This window comes from Mytilus californianus, unplaced genomic scaffold, assembly GCF_021869535.1.
Source record: "Mytilus californianus isolate M0D057914Y unplaced genomic scaffold, xbMytCali1.0.p SCAF_6, whole genome shotgun sequence".
Taxonomy (NCBI): domain Eukaryota; kingdom Metazoa; phylum Mollusca; class Bivalvia; order Mytilida; family Mytilidae; genus Mytilus; species Mytilus californianus.
Window position 1 is genome coordinate 58,824,497 of NW_026262712.1, and position 23,170 is coordinate 58,847,666.

Below are 23,170 nucleotides of genomic sequence, written 5' to 3' on the forward strand. Positions count from 1 at the left end.
AAAAAAAATGTCACATGAATGCATCAGATTTTAATACCCGAGTTTCGTTGAAGAAAATTCATCATAGCTGTTATGATGAGTCAGCTTATATTGAGTAAGTTTATAATGTTAACTCATTATTATAAAAGATACACAATCATCAAGGCTATTTCAAAACATTCTTTTATATTTCATTTCAGAATTGTTTTCTGTACTGTAATGTCTAATGTAATGTTTCTGTCTAAAATGTTTTGAAAATGTTTTGATGATGTAGTTCTTACAGTAATTTTTTAAGCATGTCTTAGTTTCTTGTGTATAATTTGGAGTTTAGTATGACGTCCATTATCACTGAACTAGTATACATATTTGTTTAAGGGCCAGCTGAAGGACGCCTCCGGGTGCGGGAGTTTCTCGCTGCATTGAAGACCCATTGGTGGCCTTCGGCTGTTGTATGCTCTATGGTCGGGTTGTTGTCTCTTTGACACATTCCCTATTTCCATTCTCAATTTTACTTTCCACTTTTCCAAGGAACAAGCATTTGAGGAAAGAACATTTAATTTTGTTCAAATTGTTTTTTTTTTTCTGTCTAATTTTTTCTTGCGCTGTGTTGTTTTTTCAAAAGATCTCGTAAAAGAAACTAAAACCATATGTTTTGGGGAATCTGTGTCAAGTAACCTATCATCTAAAACCGGAAGAGATTTTTTGTTTTCACCCCGGAAGTAGCCACTTATTTCAAGCAACAGTATATAGAAACCATATATTTTTAAATCAGCATGAAGTATCGGAAATGAAGTTTAAAACTGGAAGTTAATATTTTCTATCAAACTATGTGCATTCGTGCTCAATGGCCAAACATATTCTACCGTCTTTATGGAAGCATTCCAACACTTTTAATTTGTCTCTCACTGAAAAAAACAACGATTTTCAATCACAACAGCAACACATAACAATGTTGACCGTTGTACATTATAATTTGTTATTATTTCAAATTTAAAAACATCTTAACATAAAAGCACAAAACACGCTCATTTATTCAATTGTAGTTCTTTGTTCTTCCAGGGCTTAAATTTCATATCATGATTTCCTTGATAGAGAGTTTCTCCTGAGAAGGAAGCTATTAAAACCAACATTGCCAAATGGGGAAGTTATCAAATTTTACAATCTGGTTGAAATTAATGAAAAATCTTTTTCACAGATGACGAGGAATTTATTAAAGTAATCGTAACCTAAATCCGGTCCTCTTTTTCTGGAAAGTACCTACCGCATCAAATGTACCGCTGGCTGTGTATTTAAATGAGCAAAACGATGGATGTCAAATGTGGAACAGGATCTTCTACCCTTCCAGAGCATCTGAGATCGCTCCCATTATTTTTTTTGTAGGTTTTGTGTTGCTCAGTCGTTAGTTTCCATGTTGTGTTATGTAGAATAATGTTTGTAGCTAATTATGTTTCGATTTTTGCCATGGATTGTCAGTTCATTTTCGACTTAAGTGTTTTACTCTCTCTGTTGTATATTCCGCCTCATATATACTTTTACAGACACATTCTAGTTGTATTCAGATATTTTTCTTTTTCATTATAGTAAAGCTCAATATACATCCACTGGTCTGGGTTATCAACAATTTGACTATTATGTTTGTTTAATTACAAAACGACATTCATGGCAAATGTTTAAGAAATAAGTTACCTATGTTACTTTTAATCAAGTTTATGTATTCAATCAACCATAAACACACATGAGTCACCCATAAATACATATGACAACGGGAATGTTTATTTCTCGTTTCTTTATATTTTTAAACATGCAATGTAACAGATATCGATACCATGTGTCCGTTTTCATTTTCAAACACACATTCAATTTCCCGATGAACTATAAACTTTGAATGATCACAATGATACAATTATAAATACAAAATCATTTGCCATTGAAAAAGCATCATTTTTTGATACTTTGCTCATAACTATGTTAAGGAAGAAATACTTCATCGTTTTTTGTTTACATCTGTGAATTTTAATTCAACAATACTTTTAAACTCATATGTATTCCAAAAATGAATTAAATGCTTCTTCGGGTAGAATTTTTTTTAAATTATGAGCAAAAGGGAATGTGGAATAACAAACATGCCAACACAAGAAAACAAAGAGAACACACAACATCCATATAGCAACATAGTTATACAACAATAAACTACTGTCTGTATAATAGTCAGTCCTTTCAATTCAGACAAGGTTTACCTTAAGTAATCAAAGATATAATGCAACCACCAAAAAGTTTCTTTGAAAAATCATATAGCAAACTGATTGACAAAGATTCCCTAAAATATTTCGAAAGGAAGACAAAAGTTCCATATCAATCTCTCATTCTCTCATATCAGCTGGTTGGCTTAACCCAGGTTTCTTGTATGGATTGTGTACCTCATTTTAGGTTTTCTATGATGGTTTTGTAGAATATATTCTGCCTTTTAATGGTTTTGGTGATTTTCTGCCATGGCGTTGTTAGTAACTCTTCGAATTATAAGTTTTAAATGTCCCTTAGTTGTCTGTCGCCTCTTTTTTTTTTTTTTTTTATTTTTTTATCCCAAACAGAATCGCAATTTGCAAAGACCTATAATGGTGAATAAAAGAGGCACAATTTAATCATCTCCATCGAACTTACTGTTTATTTTTTTTTACATTTAATTTGATATGTTCATGAAATCAATATCAATTAGAAAAATCTAAGATGTACGTCAACATGGTCAATGTGACGACCAAGTGACAAGTAAAGCATATCCATACATTTCTTACATTCTGTTTCCTGTAAAAACTGATACACTTTGAAATATCACGAAACTAGTACAAAAAAACACATTCAGTTTCCTGTTGAACTATTATACTTTGAAGTTTCACAATCATGACAATGATACAATTTAAAATGCAGAATGATTTGCCCAATACAAAAGTGTTTGATTTTTCTTGTACTTTGCTCATAAGTATATCCAGGAAGTATAACTTCATGATATGTGTTATTGTAATCATCTTTTTATCAATTTTATCAGAAAAAGGTTCGTTGTAATCCAGCAACCATTGAATACACTGAATGACATCATAACAGTGCAAGATATTTCCACTGAGAATCAATCTGGCATCTACTGAATTAAGGACTTCGTTTAAATCTAAAGATTGTATTGCCGACTGTGTAATTTTGTCATTTGATGAATCGATAACTTTTAGGGATGAACAATCTGATACACTGTATGTCAAAATTTATATCGTTTATCATAATTATATAGTTGATTCAAAGATCTAAATTACGGAGAAATCGATGTCCATGGAAAAACCAAAACAAATATTTAAGATCAAGTTAGTGTCCGTTACATTTGTTGGGTAATATGGCTAAGATACATTCGATTACTAGGAATCCCTTACATTGTTTTGTCTGAAATTAAGACTAGTCAAGTGCGGCTTTGAAATAAAGAATCTGTTTAACTTTGTTTTATGAAAAGTCCAAATGGTTTAAAGTTACCGTTTGGCAAATTTCTGATTAAAAATCATTCTTATTAACAAATTAATCGCAAACAAATTTCTTTTGAAGCATTGACGATATGATGTTTGCAAAATTACTAAAACTCATAAACAGTTTCTCCACATATAAGTTCATGAATATATCATTTTCAAAAATCTTACAAAATCGTATAACAGACAACGTACTGTAGACTAGTTGATTTGATATTCGAAATCTCCAGTTGTTCTCTAAATGTACCAGCTGCATATGAGTTTGTAATGCAGTCGGTTAAAACATTAAGCCTACGTTTTTGCATAGAAATTTATGAATGCTCGTTGACATTTATAGACAATATCCTGGTCAGACTTTCGTTAAGGCTTGTTAGTGCCAAAAATCCTTCACAGAAAAAAAATGTTTGTAAATTAACTCATCATTTATGCGAAAAGATTGAAAGCGAAAAGTATATATATTAAATCCAATGCTTTGTAGAGCTGTTAGGTCAGTTATAACAAACATATATCTTGAAAACCCGGAACAGCTTATCTCTTTTTTGAGGAATAAAATCATAATACGTGAAAGACGTCATAAGTTTAAAAATTATAATTACGTTTTTTTTTTCTCACAAAAAATAGCCGATGTGAATTATGCAACACAAGGAAAGCTCCATGGGCTGTCTGTTCTAGCATAGGTATTAATAGGTTCAATACGGATGAAAGCCGATGTTCTATGGATGCATTATTGCATACGACTTTAATAAGGTGTATATGTAGGTCAAGCGCAATAACTTTCGAAGAAACTATTGTCATTGAGGTAAAGTTTCGTTTGGAACATATTGCACGTTGATAATTATTATTATCTTTTAAATAGATGAATCCCAGTGCTTGTTTCCGTGTACTGTTACATCTATTATTGTTACGATTAATGGAATCATTGCAAATAATGGATTACTGCCAACAAAAAGAATAAAGTACTATTCATAAAAAAGGGATAACAAAATAATTGAATTACAAATGCAAATCTATCTTACAGGAAGAAAGTAATACATTATTTTATCTCTTTCTGATTGATACATCTACTAGCATTATGACATAATCATGATTGATTTATTAATACACTACTATTTCAAAGCAGTTTGCGTATGTATCCGTTTAGAAAAGTAATTCACTTAACGCTGCTGTTGTTGTGTAATGTCAATTGTACAACGTATACACATGTTTTTACGAAAATACAAATTCTACATTGTCTATGATATAATGATTATGTGCTGGCATATCAGTAACTGATAGTAGTCCTTTGTTAATTTATGTTATCATTGTCATTTTGCTTAGTTTCTAATTCTAACATCTGACTTAGACTTTCTTTAAAATGAGTTTTACTGTGCGTATTGCTATGAGTTTGATTATTCTACATAGGCTAGAGGTTTAGGGGAGGGTTGAGGTCTCAAAAAACATGTTTACTTTTCACACATTGTGACTTTGATGGAGAGTTGTCTCATTGGCACCCATACCACATCTTCTTATTTCTATTAATCCCGCCGCATTTATGAGCTTGTTCCAAGTCAGGAACCTCTGGCCTTTGTTAGTCGTGTATGTTTTTTTTAAATTTTGGTTCATCTATATGTATCGGAGTTTAGTGTGACGTCCATTTTCTCTGAACTAGTACACATTTTTATTAAGGGGTCAGGTGAAGCCTGTCTCTCGGTGCGGGATTTTCTCGCTGTGTTGAAGACGCATTGGTGGCCTTGGGCTGTTTTCTGCTCTTTGGTCGGGTTGTTGTCTCTTTGACACATTCCCCGTTTCCATTCTCAATTTTATTCATTTGAAGAAAATTAAAACAAATTATTAAACAAAGAGTACGATGTGTTTTGTAGGCATTTGAAATAGCATTTGGACTACACACACGATTGAAAATACAAAATATTATGCTTAGTGTAATAACCAGGATTTCTTACACAAATGTTTGAGCTTTTTCACGTTAATGGAACTTACTGTAAATTCTTTGAATCGACTTTTTTATATCTGAGATAGCACTTTGTTATTAAGCTCGGACAGATGGCAGTATACTACGTTTTGTTTTCCATTGTGACCATTATTATTGAAGCAGTAGACATTTATTTCGATTCTGAAGCCATATCAGATTTACAATGTCATACACCAGACGCGCGTTTTGGGAAAAAAAGACTCATCAGTGACGCTCGAAATAAAATACATTCGATATTACACAAGGAATAAAGAGAGACAGGAGACCGAAGATGTTTTAAAAAAAAAAAACAGAAATAAGATAGCAATGTTTATTCCTGATAACTGAATGAGATGCATTCATGAGTGTATACATATTTTCATAATTTTAGCACACTACTCTTTTAGATAACACGTTCTTTTGTTCATTAATCATGTTAATACTAGTGGCATGCCATCTGGAATACATTATGATTAATCGTGTAATTTTTGTTATATACAAGATACGAACATAACATATAGTTTGATACTCAAATAAGTTTGGCTTTTAGTTTATCGAATTTATTATCTTAAATAATTGTTGACAATATTATCCTTCGATGTTTCTGTCAACAGGAGATAATTCGAAAAAAACATTTTCTTAAAAAAAAAGAAGGACATTATGTATCTTGTTATCGACAAAGATACGAAGTTTCTTTACCCCGTGACATTGATTCTACGTGAATCAATATAATATATATTTCTATATCAATAAATATTTCGCTCTCTAGGAAGTTTAAAAATAACATTACATATGATCGCGATCGAAAAACTGATAACAACCTATGAAGTTTCGGTGTCACAACTACCGGCTGACGTACATCCAGTATTTGTGATGTTTATGCTATTATTTTTTTACTGACTTTGAGATGTCAAAAATGTCATTACAGTTTCAAATACACGCTAGATATGCTCTTGTTCTCAGTGTTGGATTTTTATTGTCATGTATTCCAAATGGTTGCTGTTCTAGATATGAAGGTCTTGTTTTATAGTTATCAGTCGGAGCAGTTTAACCATTTTCCTTTTTGTTGTTAGGGATGAGGGATGGATAAATAAACTGCCATGTCCGGTCTGTGTTTATGTTTGATGTTTTTCTGCTTTGTATCGATCCGATGAGTTAAGCCTTTTTCAACTCATTTTTATAGTTTGTTCTTATGATGTGATGTTACACCACTGTATAATGTAAGGAGAGGGTCGAGCGATCATAAACATGTTTAAACCCCGCCACATTCTGTATGTGCCTGTCCCTAGTCAGGAGCCTGTGGTTCAGTGGTTGTCGTTGGTTCATGTCTGTCATGTTTGTTTTTCGTTAATTGTTTTGTTATAAATTAGGCCGTTATTTTTTTTCAATTGAATTGTTTCATATTTTTTCATGCCGGGGCTTTTTATATCCGATTATACGGTATAGGTTTGTTTTCTCATTGTTGAAGTCCGTACGGTTGCCTATAATTGCTTACATGAACTTTATTTTTTACTTTGGTGGATAGTTGTCTTATTGGCAATCATATCTAATCTCCTTTTTTTATACAAACGGCATAAAAAGAAACGCGATACATCCACTCTGGGGATACTTGTATCATTCGCCAATTTATACCACATCTCATTTATCTATATGAATAAGAGTACTCCAATAGTGCTACTAGATTCCTGTATTTTGAATATATGTGTTTGATAACTAATCATTGGTGTTGCTTACACTCAGAACTGCAATGTGTGGTGTACGTATGTGGCTCAACAACGATTTTGCAAGTCAGATATGTTATTGTCGCATCCGTTATATCTAAGTATGTGTAGACACACAACGGTTTGGATGCCTTGATACCTTTTCGTGTTTTTCTGTTGACATATTGGTTTATTTTTATAGTGATTAAGATTATAACTAAATGTTGACTGTTGTACCCCTATTATGAACATGTTTACCTATTATGTCTGTTTGTTTTGTTCAAACATAGTTGTCAATATAATGTCAATATAATGAATTGTGCGACTGTTATACAAATGAGAGGGTTAGCTAGCTATAAAACCAGGTTTAATCTACCATTTTCAACACAAGGAAATGCCTGTACCAAGTCAGGAATATGACAGTTCCTATCCATTCGTTTGATGTTTTTAAGCTTGTGATGTTGCCATTTGATAAGGGACTTTCCGTATTGATTTTTCCCTAGAGTTCGGTATTTTGGTTATTTTACTTTTCAATGTTTCAAACCGTATTGTTATAAACGACGACTGTTTTGGTGGAGTTTTTTCTGTCTTACCATTGTTTTTCCATGAACCAATGTCAATATAAATAACATAATTGTGCAATCCACCTTTCGATTTCAAGGTTCTATTTTTTAGAGTTACTTTGCCTGATACGACAAATTACTCGTATCTCATTGTTAATATATAATTATTTATAGATGTCAAAAGACATTGTATAAAATTTCTTAATTCCATCTGTTTTAAAAGTTTTCAACTTGGTTTTCGTTTTAGGGTTTACAAACAAAACAATGCATACGCAAAAGATTCGTATTGTTCTAAAATAACCTGGGTGCAAGGGAAATTCGTTAACTGTTTTCGACTTGCAATTCCTGAAAGTGATAATAATTGTATCGCATAAAAATACAATAATGATTGCTTTAGAAATAAATTACAGAATTTCATTTCATTTTATTCTACATTCATTTTTTACTAGTCAATTACATTAAAATAAGTAATAGTTCGTAGGTCCTGTTATGTTCACTAAGACCTGTAAATAATGGATAGCTGAACTCACTAGCCAATTTAGGCGCGCCTGCATATCTTGAACCCTACGCCAAAACATTTATGATATTTACAGCACTGGCTGTCACGAGTGCATGGTTTTCCACGACATGTTTGTCTTTTTATGAGCCTAAAAAACATTAAGTAGAATTAATTCATTCGATACAAAAATCAATAGTCACATATTTCATTCATTGGGAACATCAGTTTATATCATTGCATATTACTTGAGGTTGGGATCTATATGACATGTTTTGTTACAGAAACGTATAAGGTGCAAGTACTGATGACAATGTTCACTACTTAATTCGGTTACCTATAAACGTTTAAGAGTTTATATTCTGATGGAGTTGTATACCATTCAATTGTACTTCTATATGCCATCAACAATGTCATATAACACTTGTTAATGACTTAAAATTTACACATGACGGTGCCATCCTACCCATCGGAAGCACATGAGTTTAGCTCCAGTTTCAGTGGGATTTGTTTTGATCCATATACATCTTTTTACGGCTGCTGTTTGTCTCTTTGTCATTTCATTACCATTATGGAATATTTCGAGTTTTTGTCTGTATGGTCACTCGCCATCTTCGAGACATGGAATTTATTATAGGGTACAAGGAATATTCCTAATATATGTTTGCATTGCTTTTCTGAATCTATTCGTTTGAAATATATGTTCACATAAGATTATTGATTGATTACGCCTTTTTGGATTGTAAAGATATATATTATAATTTACAATGCACTAATTGTTTCTAGAAAATATATTGTAATTTTTTTCCCTGTGTGTATGTCCTTTTGATATTTAATAATTTACATTTGCTGTATTCAAACCGACTAATTCAACCAGTAACAGACTTTTTAAGACCTTAACTCTATTTACGAGAACGTATCGAATAATCAAACCGTACGACCCAACTTACTTATGAATAAGGCCATTGTCTTCAAACATTTCTTCATGTGCCATGTTAACTGGAAATAAAGTATTTGTTTACATTAAATAATATGACCCGGTTACATATTTTGTTTATACATATATCATGCACCACGAAAATGTCGAAACTTAATAGATATTTCCCCATTAGAGTAAGATTACGAAATAGACTGTCAAGTTCCTGGGGTTACCCTTCATCAGTAACGATCAAACCTAAAACAAATTAATCCTAACAATTTACAAAAAAAAAAAAAAAAAAAAAATTTGAATACTTGATGAGCTGTGTAAACACAAACAGCATATAATAGGACTAACCAAATAGGCATTAAGTCAATCTCTCCAGCCGATGAAACTTAAAAATTTATCAACGAGCTTTTAAAGAAATGCATGTTATAAATCGTGTCAGTACTAAAGCACTGACTGCTGAGATGATACTACCCGCGGGGACTATCAGGTCCTCAATCGCGGTACTAACCAAGTGTAAGACAATTAAAATAACACTATAATTTTGGTGGGGCCGAAAGCAAAATATTATCAGTAGTCCTCTCTCACTCAGACACGCACATATATATACACCTAAAAAATTTCAACAGTAATTCATGATGAACAAAAAATATTTTGCTTGTGTGTTCGTATGTTATAGAATCATGTGCAAAACAGTGTAGCCGAGACCATTGATTGGCGCGCCAGAATATCCAATTGACTGGGTCAGATTAGGTGAACGTTCGTCTGTAACGCCCACAACTCACGACGTATTCATTATAGACATTTAAACTGTGGGGTCACCAAAGGGTCTCAACGTCTAAATAAAATAATTCGAAAAACTAATCAGGAATAACCTTTGTGTTTTGATTTATATTGAATACTTAAACGTTCTTTACTTGTGTTTTTGTTATGTTTTGATAATGAATTTTTATGATATCGGACGTTCTTTCAGCAAAAAAGGATTTAACTGGCTTTAAAAGTTACAATGGATGTGTTGATTATTATCTTTTTTTCGGACGTCAAAGCGATTTAACAATTGCGGTTGTCCAATTATGTCATCTTTTAACTTTTATCTGGTCAAAATTTTATTTTAGAACGAATGCATGAACAACTTTAAAAAGTGTGCAAACACAAAACATATAGACAAAATATACTTCTTTCCTGTCTTTTTCGTACTTGCAAGTTATTAGACAGTAAACAGGCTATTTGGATCAAGCCTTGTGAAATTTGCATTTACGTTTTTGAATAGGTACAGTCAAGTTTAGCGATTGATAATTCATTGATAACATTCTGGCGTATCACAAACAAACAACTTGTAACGTCTCATTTCATTGGCCGAAAGATTTAAATACAACAACAATTGTAGTGTGCACGTGAATTGACACAGGTGACCGACAATGGAATGTACTACGTTACTAAGAACGTAAAAAACAATGATTTTGGTCGAAATAATTAAATAAGTATTTTGTGAATTTCAAATAGTGGGGTCGAAATATTATACTAATAATTTGTGTTAAGTAATATTCTGTATGCATGCAGCACTTGTACCGCACTATGAAAAATATAAGGATAAAATAAAATACACATGTGCCGCTTTTATACGGATGAATGTATGAACCACTTTAACTTCTTTCATATTGACGCTAGGTTATTATCCTGACAATTTCGTAGTTACTTATAATAAGGATCTCATAATACTGATCCATTTCAAATTGATGATGGGTTGCACATTCCTCTTTTATTGTTTTCATGCTATAAAACGAAAATAAAGTAGCTAAGCGTTTGGTCATTCAGAAATGACGTGTCATAAACGAGCAAATTGTCCCCGAAAGATCGTATCATGTGTGCACGTGAATATAGATGTACTATGCAATGTACTATCATGGTCACCACGAAATTCAAATGAATTCAGTGAAGGCATGTTGGTGTAAAAAGGTTTGAAATGTTTCGTCGGCGAAGATTTTATTTTTGCATGTGTGGAACTAAAAAATAAATAAATACTTGTGAGAAATGTCGTAGTTTGTAAGGAACTATATAAATGTACTGTTTTCGATTTTAATTGGTTGAAAATTTATCCTTTAATTTCATACCGTAAGAATAGAGCTTTGCATAACATTGTTGAACTATCCGCCAAAGTAACGTGTGGCATGCGTGCGTATTAAAATGAAATACAAAATCATACATGTATGATAAACTTATAAACGAAATATTAAGAAATTAAGGATGACTACTGTAAAAGTATGTACAAAAATGGAGTCACCTTTTATCAATACATTTAGTGAATAAGAACACTGTTTGAAACTGATTGTTTTCTATGCAACTATTTAAATATTTACAATATATAATTTTCAACCGAGGATAGCAAAACAGTTAATTATAAATTAAGAAAGTATATCGCTGGAGTTTATAAAGTACATTTTTTTCCAATGTGCCATGGTTTGCCATCTCCATTTTTTCTCTAAACAAAGCATGGCTGGTTACATGTTCTGAATTTACTTAGAATTTCGGGATTTTTTTTCAAAATCAAGTAAACTAAATCAGAAAAAAATCACACTATCCTAAAACTTATGAAAGAATATGAATAATGAACATGACAGTTTATAACACAAACCCATTTACTATAAAAATCGAGCAATATCTTTAGTATGTAATTTGGTTATTTTTGTAGTTAAGTACGGTTTCATTTCAAGTACAACGTTAATTCATCAAGTCCATTGAATAAAAGATAAGGCAGGGTGAGCAACTTGACAAAAAAAGGCAGGATGACGATTTATGTAAAAAAATCAGGATAAACTAATAAATATAGTCAGGACCTAACAGACTGAAAAATAGAAAGACAGGACAGAGATAACAACTAAAAAAAATGCAGGACAAAATGTTTCATCCAATTCCCCCACCCCCAATCAAAATAAAATGGTAGCTCCCTTAATCCAGAACCAATTGAGAGGAGACAGTTGAATTAAATATTTCGACGTGACTGTTAAGATTAAAGTTTAAAATTTTACATGCACATGTATAAAAGCTAGAATTGCCATGGGATAATCAAGAACACAATCATGTACGTGAATACGACGATGGAAGTTTTTAACGACCTTGACCGGCTACGTGAATACTGATCAGTCCATTCAGCTTTATAGTACGCGTGTTCTATTTTCGCAGGTGTGAGGTCGAAGGTTTGAATTGACCAATGAAAACGATCGTTCCTTAACGAGGTAATCTAATAAAGTTTGTTCGACTGATTATGTTGCACGACCTTTCGCTAAGCTTGGCCGCAGTTCAGTATACAATGTATAGTTTGATGATCTTTTCTGCTAACTACTATACTTGTGAAAAACCCTTGGCAACAGAAACATATTCAGCTTTTTTTTTAATCGACCCAATTTACATAGTAATGGACGACTTCGTACATTTTATGATCGCAAATAAAATATGTATATAATATACTGTGCACTGTAGTACGTATATATACTGAGACCTTTTGGCAACCCAACAGTTTAAATGTTTATAATAAATACGTCGTGAGTTGTGGGCGTTACAGACGAACGTTCACCTAATCTGACCCAGTCAATGGGATATTTGAGCGCGCCAATCAATGGTCTCGGCTACACTGTTTTGCACATGATTCTATGCAATTGTTTGCCAGCTTTTAATTTTACACAGAACCCCCAATCTCAGTTATTACATATCTATTTTTGTTCTTTGACATAAGCACAATACAAGTATAAATTATGCTATGTTTCAGGACAGTATGTTTCCTACTTTATTAACGTCAATTTTGTTGTTAAAATGTTGAAATAATTTTTCTGATATTTCAAAAACTAACTAACGTCATTTTTTTATAACAACATCTTTAATGTAATGCGCTTCTCTTATTCTGATTTTGGTTGAAAGTTAATGATGAATAGTCCCCATTCCAGTCGTCCATTCATTCCTATTCCCCTCGCCCTTCAACACTAACTTCCCATAAAAACAAATACAAGTTAAAACAAAAGTAAGATATACATAGAAGGAGATGTTGATTACATGTCAATAGTCCATTATTCCAATAACACAAGTGCATAAATGACCTCTAGAATTATGCATAGTCTACAACAAAAGCCATATTTCTTCACAATTTTTGAAGCTAATAATCTTCTATAGTTTATAAAAGTTATAATTAATTGAAACAATCATAAACCTTCCTTCAACGCTGAATTATCCAAATAACCAAATAAAATCATATGACCTCACTGCAAGTTCCTGACAAGGGACAGACCCATAGAAATATGACGAGATTAAACTTGATTTATTTTTTATATCTTAACTACCCCCTTGTAATTGCAATCAATTGGCTTGCAACGGGTACATAAAAGAAAATTTTACACAAACTGTTACATGAGTTTCTGTTTGACGTAATCGGTGAATGATAGGTGACGCTAACATGACTAGTCCTTGAATGATCGGTGACAACCGTCTACGATCGATCAGTCAATACATTATACGCACGGATAGGACGAATACGTATATTATTAAAAATCTTAAGTGAAACGAACTCCGCAGTATCTACATGTGATAAACGCAGACCTTTGTCCAATAATCTGTATTCAGCTTGGTCGCAACGACAGATACAAAGAAAACGATACAAATTACTTTTAACGCATTATCTGATTATTTCATAATTGGTTCATATATTTTTCTGCTAAATAAATTACTAAACAATACAGCATTATGACACTCAGAATGTTTTTACACCACTCAATAGCGACAAAATGCTATCATTTAAAATCAGTATCGTCTTTAGCAATCATATAGTTTTATGCCATTAGATGAGTTACTAGTAGTTGTCATAAAATGTAAATAATATAAAGTAAAAATAAAGATACTTAAAGTTTTATTTGTCTTAAACTTCTTCATTTCGATGGACATCAACTACTTTCATTTGTTTTTAGTACTTTCTAAACTTCAGGACTGATTATTTTGCATAAGATATGAATCAGAGAAAAAAATCTAAACAAAATGCACTGTTTGAATCAGTCATTTTAAATGCCTCTTGATTTTGTAATTTTTTAAACGATGTGAATAATATAAGAATAAAGATACTTAAACATGTGCTTGAGCTTGAAAAGACAATTTCAATTTCAATTATTTTGAAAGACATAATGAACCGTCATGTGTTACTAGTACTTTTTGTACATCTCGATGGGTTGTTTTTTTATAAGACATGACAAATATCAAAGAAAAGAAACTAAAATATGAATAACCTAATGTGTACAAAACTTAAAAATTTTCGCGCCGTCTTTATTTCGCGATTTATTAACACAATCTAATTTCATGCCGTTTAGAATTCGCGATATCCCAGTGGCCTATACAAATATTTTCATAAATGCTTTAGAAAGTGAACAGCTTTACATGCAGACATGCTACAATTTCCTTTCTGTTATTTCTTTCTTACTAATTTATATGTTTACTGAAAACTGCCAGTATACTGATTGCCCTAGGAGAAAGGCAGGTGTCGATATAATTGAAATATATTAGTAATAGCCGTAAAAATATTAAAGGGGTAAAATTGAAAGAAAATTATTTACGATACATGTGGCAAGTCTACTTTACATGTATCGTAAATCAAGTGATAAATCAATCAGAAATCTTTTGGTTTTAGTTCATTGATGTTAAAGGAGATTAGAAGTTGTGTTATGTTTGCTTGTAAAAATACATACACATTAACAGTAAACAAGACCAAATTGAGAGTGAACTAAATGCTGTCAGGATCAATGTTAATTAATCGATCTTTTAATCTGTTTAATCTTTGTAGCAGATACAATGAGGTAATAATTTTAAAACTGATTGACAGGTGTCATTTAAATATCTGTAGCGAGTGTTGTTTACAAAACAATATCTGTATTGTCCGCTTGCTTGGGATGTCTTCTATGTTTTAAAAGATTAACTTGAGTAAAAGTCCGGATTTCTATCATTTCTTTTCATTTAGAAATATAGTTATGATTTGAGGAACAGATCTGTCTTATTTAAACTCGGTGTTATACAGTGGTCCCATACATATCTGATTTATATACGTACATGAATGGTATCATCTTATGAATAGAGTTTCCTTGAAATTTTCGCGATCGTTTCGTTTTCGCGTTTCAATTCTTACCGCGAAAATAGCGAATATAAAACTGCCGCGAAAATTTCCCGGTTTACAGTAATCACATTTAAAAGAGTGACTTATTAATCATGGCATTGAAAACACCTATAAGATAAATACAGTGAACTGCTAACTCCAGGTCTTAACAGCATTATGAAATTTAAGTCATTTCAAAGGTTTACATTGAACTTTTAACTTTATACATTATTAGGTGAACAATATTCTGAACTTCTTGAAAACCTGGAACAATGGTCACTTTCTAGATAAATACGAAAATTCTAAAAGGCATAGTACGGATATCTGTTAGAAACAACATGTTTTGATAATTGTAGTTGTTTTTCTTCGGCTCGTGTTCCATAAAATAGAATGTTTCCATTCGTTTAATTCATGACCTTTCCTTTCAAAAAGTGGACTAATTTTTTTACGCTAATCTTGAATACAATTCAGGAAGACCGAAACGGTCTTGGAACATGGAGACGATCGCCCCAATTACTTTTCGCCAATCACAGGATAACATTGATATTTGTAGATATACTCTTTTTGCCAACTTGTTTTTATATTCGTATGAGGAAGACTCCATACAAGAGCTTCTTTAACAGAATAAAAAGAAACTAGCATTATCCTTTTACTTCACGGTCCGCTGTGTCTATCCTGTATTCTCAAGAAATATTTCAAGCTTAGAGACCATATTAATCGCATCTAGCTCATGAACTTTTTATAAAGCATATCACAGATACAGATACTTTTACCTTATATATTGTACTATATTTAGAAATGTGCAATGATGGCTGATGAAGACCTAACGGCCAAACATAATTCAAGTAGCTCTTGCATTTGCTACTTAATTCAAATGATGGACATTTGTTGTTTTCCAGAATGGGACTGATCAACAAATTGATACTTGCAATTGCCAATACGATGGATGCCAATTGTGTTACTTAAGTTACTGAAGTGCTATTCCCTCCGTTACATCTGCGTTGTTTTGGTGCAGTTATCTGCTTAGTGTTTTGTGACTATTCTTTGCATTTTCATCGATTGATATTGTTGGCCAATGGTATTTGTTGTAATTGTAAACTTTTGTAAATTTGGTATCCTTCCTTCTTTTTAACTTTTTTCTAGGTAAGACGATTTTTTTTCTCTAAAATTACAGTCGCGGAGATTTTCCACTTATGCGCACAATTAATTACGGGAGTGTGTGATACAAATGAACAAAAAAACCAAACTGAAACAATGTCATAGAAACGCTGTAATATACTTTGTATATATTGAAGCAGTACATTTGATAGCTAATGAGTACAAAATGTCAGGGAGTTGTTTTGTTTGTCAAATAATGATTAATTTATTTCTTAAATAAGTAGTAAGTCACCGGCAAAAGATTCAAACGGTGTGTGGCACGAATTCTTATGTGCCTCTAAAAGAAAATACATATCCTCTTGGCCATGCATGTCCTGATACTTTCATAAACAATCCTCGTACACCCTGTGATTACGTACTAAACTGTATAACTAAAGTTATCACTTCAATGATAATATTGCACTTACGATATTATATGATCTAGGTATGAATAAATGGAATAAGTGCCTTTATAGCTCTTTAAATATACCCAGAAATTATAGTCTTACTGTGTGATGATCGTAAAGTGTCTTGCATTGCACTTAGAGTTTCCTCTGAGAAAAAAGATTACGCTGTCATTTTCGAAAGCTGAAGGCACTTAACACATATCGCATCAACCTGGCACTCAATGGATTTACAATAACGAAACTCGAGATAGCATTACCTTGAGGGAATTACATGAAATGCCTTGATAACATGCCTCTTTTCAGTTGAGACACAGTCACCTTGTAACGGTCAACCTATTCCTTATGGTGACCATAATAATCTAGAAGTCGTTGATTTTAGTTATTCATATAATTAACTTGTTGGTGCAGTTTTTTCGTCAGGAGAACATCATATAAAAAGTACGTTTACTGTTAACTTATCTATATATATTTGAAAACTCTGCACGACTAGGCAGAGGGTATGGTAAAGCTGGGAAAATGAGAGTTGGTATTGAGTGAGATTGTCACGTTTATCGTAAATCCTTGTTTGATGTCGCCGGCCTTAGCCTATATCAAGTAAAGATCTACAACTTGAGACCGCCGTATAGTATATGTAATATCTTATATTTCAAGGTCGCTACGACACATATAAATGCACTTGCTGCAATGTGTGTTTTGGCTGACAGAAAATTACAAAAGATATATCTGCATGTGAAATTAAAAAACTTGGCAAGATTTGTTATATACTTTTGATTCCTTTAGATATGTTTTGTAAGATGTTAGTTTAGAATGAGTACAATACAAAAACAAAACACCAGTATTTTGATAATATCCTTTTCGGCGTATTCGATGATGGAATCAAGTGTTTCTTTACAATGTTAGATTTTGCGTGAACTAAAACAAATAACTGTATCTACCACTATGTTGAATGAAAAGATGTTATGAATATTTATTTCAACATGAAGAGTATTAATTTATAGTGTACAGATATTTAAGAAAAATGATATTATTGCAAACTTTTAATGGTTTTTATTGATATATTTTGGAGTAGATTTATTTAATTTTCGAGAAACCGAATATGATTGGCACCGCCAGTTAAGTATACATCATCACAATATTTTAACTTCAAAATAATGATGTCAATCGTTTACCAATCTGTTTTCACAATAGGCCTGTTTAGACTTAGCCAGTGTTTGGACAGTGTTCTGCAGTTTTGTGGTTTTCGATGCTCTTCAGCTTCGTTATTTTATTTGGCTTCCGTACTGTTTTGAATCAAGCATGATGAATCCACAATGATATTATTCACAAGATTGAACAAAACCACTTGTACATCATAGAGTTAAAACTAAAAATGTTCTAAAAATACCTTCATGTTGTTAATATATAACCTTTGAACTACAACATGTCATGATTTATTTTATTTATTTTTATGCCCAAAACCGAGATCTTTCAGTGACATCTTAAGATTAGCCATATCATATCACGTGGATTTATACAAAAAAGACATTAAAAGGAGACTAGATAGGAGTATTCTAATAGTGCTACCTGATTCCTGTATTGTCAAGATATTTGCTTGATAATTAGTCCTTAGTTGTTTGCACTTGGAACTACATATGTGGTGTACATATGTGGTGATGCAAGTCAGATATGTTATTTGCGTATTAGTTAAATCACGAGGCTATCATATGGTGCTTTGTTAAATTAAATCTCAACTTTGTAATTTTAAGCATAATTGTTCATTTAGAGCTTTGTTGTATCTTTTTATGTACCTCCTCTGCAAGTCCATTGGTCGCTAGTATAAGGAGTCGGTTGAAATGGAAAAAAAAAGAGTCAAGTTCCACTCTGTCTCTTAATTTGTCTGTCCCTAGTCAGAGGCTACCAAACTTTGTCATATCTAAATGTTTTGTTTTTGTTTTTGTTTGTATGTTTTTTTTATTTGGAGAATTCCGTGTTGAACGTAGAACTGTGCTTTTTTCGGTTAGAATCATTCACCACATGTATGAACTGCAGACAATTTACAGCTTCACAAATTGTGATGAAATGTCTGTAAGGGGAACATAGAAAAAGCGAAAACTAATTGAATAGTATTTACAATATCTCTTTTGGTTCGAACTTCTTTTTCTGAAATGAGCTTTATTTGTTCATTAAGTATATTATAGATTCAGATTAAACCCAATTGCCACAGCAATTTATTAAAAGGCTAAGGACGAAGTTGTAAATAATTGTGTGTCACCGTGCGACATTCAACATGGAATAAATTTAATACTACATTTTTGTATTCAGTAAGCCATAAAATGTCCGAATAGACAAAATGTGTGACAATTACAAATCCCTTATAGCTTGCTGTATAATACAACAATAAACGATAAACAATTATGGCAGTCAACAACCGAAGATAACCGTTTTTTGTTCTAGAACAAGCATATAAGGTATTTAAAACACACACACTATCTCTACAGTGGTGATTTAATTGAAAGTTCGAACAAACACAGTGAGAATCAGTGGGACAGTGAGCTAGAACTATAGAAACTTCAAGAAGTGCAATGCCTGTTTATCTTTTAATTACATTTTTAGTGATCAGGTTTTGGCTGTACATTCTATTACGGATACTTGTATTCGTACTTTCACATGTATCCGTCTCACCTAACACACAAACATTAAGGGAATCGCTTGTACTTCAAAAAGAAAGAGTGACCGGATGTATGCGTCCACAAGTTCTGATCTTTAAACTGTCGCCCTCGGAAATAGGCACAACCGATATAACTTATTATCTAAAGGATACATTTTTATATAATGATCACATCTCAATTTATGTAAAAGTCAAGTGCCATATTTGTTTGTAAAAAGATTTCTAAAGCTATAACAAACTTTTTGAACCAAATTTTTGTTTCAATGAATAAATTTGGTGATGGTGAAATCGCTGATTAGATAATTTTCAATTTATACATAGCATGCATAGATAACATTTATATTCTAATAAGAAACTGCCGCGAGAGTGTATTTACCGCAAAACTTCACAAACAAAACATTTGGATTTTTGGAGAATTTTTGTCAGGGTAATTCAGTAACTTAAACATTGTCTTGATAATTTATCAGTAAATAAAGGCAACAGTAGTATACCGCTGTCCAATAGTCATAATTCGATTAAGCAAAACAAATCCGGGTAACAAACTAAAATTGAGAGAAACACATCAACTTTAAGAGGAAAACTACGGAACAGCAGAAACACTGAACTACATCAAAGGCAAACGCCATCATACATAGAAACGGAATGTCTGATAACAACTGTCATATTCCTGACTTAGTACAGGACATTTTGCGATAAATGATGGGTTGAAGATGGTTTTATGGCTAGCCAAACCTTCTGCTTATATGGCAATGTTAAAAATAACGCTAAAATGACAACACTACGTGACAGGAATACAGTACAGACAAACAGAAGAACACTCAGCACAGAGAAATACATAAACAAATAATATAATAGTACATCACAACATGTAAACAGCAGAATAACAACGGACACCTTGAATTTACGACAGCACACCAGGACACCACAAACAAAATATAAACTGCGCGTCACATGAATGGATACAACGTCACAAAAAGTTAAGTATTTTTTGTGACGTTTATATTATCACAGGCAAAACATAGATAACGTTCGCTAAAATATTAAACTCACTACAGACACGATCATTATTTTCTTGATCTTTCTATATATATTGTAATATTCTCCTTTTTAGACACTGTTAATTCAAAATCCTCGACTATGTTTTCAACATTGCTTTGCGATACAGACACACACAAATCTTTCAATTTTGCCATAAATTATTTCATCATCATATAAATTGTAGAAATTGTAATGACATTAGTTTTGCAACTGATCTTTTACTGGTTTTTCGATGAATCTATATCAACGGAATTGTCTCCGTTCTTTTATTGCTTCATTCAATTGAGATATACTCAAATGTTGAAATTACTTTACTTCAAACAAGTGTATATGGCAAAGTGACAGCAAACAAAAGTTAGATAAAATGCACATCAGTTTACGGACTTCAATTATGGAAAAACTGCATAGGAATCTTGTGCTCGTCTTGTGTTCATGGTGTCTTCGGTTCGATCCTCAGAAAAAGATAAGCCAAAGAATTCAACATCGGTATGTGTTTCTTTTGGCTATCTGAGCAAATAATGGACGGCTTTGACATGTTTGAGTAAAAATCCGAACATAGCGACATTTCTGTTTTTTTCAAACGCAACTGTCAGATAGACTTTGTTATCCACAACTAGTAGAAATCTTACGAATAATCTTTGAGTTATATCCAACATTTTAATTTCAAGACTCGGTAGTTTTTGAACTTTTACACGGTAAACGTGCAGTTGTTATATAAATGATATAGTCTTTTTCATATCCATGTATTTGTTGAAGGACTCAGCAGTAGAAAGGCATAAAATGAGTCAAAATAATATTTTGTTGTGATGACATTTGTAATAGAGAGAGTATATTCAACGATTCTCGATGCCTATACGTCAGTATATAGATGACATAACATTGTACCTAGGCTGGAAAATTAAATGTCTTACATATTTTCATGTAGGTTGAGATCCGTAATGAGTATAATGCTTATATATTTACCTTTTAAATTCGTATATAACAATATTGTCCATCAAATTAAAATGGTTATCGTACAATAACTTTAATCTATTTGATCATCAAAAATAGATGTATTGGTATATACGCATGAACCATGTAATTTGACATGTAAAAAGGAAACAATTTAAAATTTCCAATAAGCATTTAGTCACAGTTCCTCACCTACTATAGTCTGAATTCTGTTCAGGAATATTTTTTTTTTACGGAATTTAATAAAACAATTACATCATGGATACCAGTAAATAGACTTCCTACCTTTAAAAATCTACATAAGCTCACTTAATTTTATAGTGATGCTGGTGTTGCGCAATTCTTAGTTTTTCTACTTTTATCAATGTTTTGCAGATTATTCATACTATTGTTTGTCTTTTTGTTTTCGTTTTCCTTTATTTTTAAGAGAGTTCCCAACAATAAAATAGATTTGTTTCGTTAACTTCCGCAACATTATTGACTTTGACCTGTTGACAAAAATGTACAAATTTCAAGAAATTTGAACCATGCAATTTACAGGAATAAATTTGTTGGATACATAAGAATTTGACAAACACTAATTTTGATCACTGAAATTTTTTTTTCTTTACACATAGTATGTGATTTAAACGTTCAGTTCATTTTTAAAGATGTGTAGGTGTACTGCACCCCCTTAAGTCATGACAATGTGAGTCGTTTTTAAATTCATTAAACTTACCTTATGAAAGCTCCCAATTGTTTATTACAATATGGTTTTCTTAACTTAAACAATATGTATTATTAGAATGTAAACATAACAGGAGATTTTAGACGAAATAAATACCTTTTAACTTCATAAATAATATAATGCTAGAAATGTCAGGAGCTGTAACATAACTTTTACTTATTTAACGTAAGTAACAGACGTATAATGAATTTGTCATTGACGATGGAAAATTATTCAATTGTGATTGTCTCCCATTTAACAGAATTTTTTTTTTATTGAAATGCATACGTATGCATAGTATGTGAAATGGATCATATACTAAAGTAAAGATTGAAATATCTTGCAATCCGGACTTCTCTAGTGGATTATCAACTGACTATTTAAAACAGAAAGCAAGTAATTATGTTTTTATTCTGGTTATAAGGAAGAGAACTTCGAATTCAATGGAAACAGATTGAGAGAAACAGGTTGTGAGACTGAATTAGTGCGATGGTTATATTGTTGACTAAACTGTCAGCTTAGGTAAATTCCCTCACCTGGAGACATTTTCTAATACAATACTATTTGTTGGTTTTTGATATGTATGTTTACCAGGAAGTTATTTCAATATTTTTATTTTTCTTGTTATTGAGAATAAGTCTGATTATCATATGTAAATTGCCACATCCTTACTTTTTTATTTTATACTTGAATTCAACATGTTCAAAATAAAAGAAAGGTAGAGCAAGCATTTCCAAGAGATATTGAAAATCAAAAATACTGAAGACATACTATATTCTTTTTACTAGTATAACATAATTTGTATTCCTGAAAAAGGATTTAGTCACTATTATGCTGACTATTTATAGAATATTAGTGTTTTCTATATCATATACGGTCGTCATATGGATCGTTATCGATAGCATGGGTCCGGAATGTTTGAATCTTTTGTTGGATTCATCATTTTACACGGTAACTATACTAACAATTAAAAATTAAACAACAAAAAATCTCAAATATGTTTGATGTAGTTAATTCCTATGGATATTTGTTCCTTCACCATTAGTTATTAATTGATA

At 31.9% G+C, this 23,170-nt stretch overlaps 2 long non-coding RNA genes across 3 annotated transcripts in view; both read right to left on the bottom strand.

The window, feature by feature from the left end:
* Nucleotides 1–23,170, bottom strand: part of LOC127706164 (uncharacterized) — a 122,125-nt gene that overhangs the window by 31,753 nt on the left and 67,202 nt on the right. The window lies entirely within an intron of this gene.
* The window catches only part of LOC127706158 (uncharacterized), a 37,150-nt gene continuing 22,076 nt past the window's right edge, over nucleotides 8,097–23,170 (bottom strand). For both annotated transcript variants that reach the window (XR_007984264.1, XR_007984265.1), the window contains exons 3-4: nucleotides 9,134–9,182; nucleotides 8,097–8,334 (exon numbers count right to left, since the gene is read on the bottom strand). This is a non-coding gene — a long non-coding RNA (uncharacterized LOC127706158). The remainder of the gene's footprint in view (nucleotides 8,335–9,133; nucleotides 9,183–23,170) is intronic.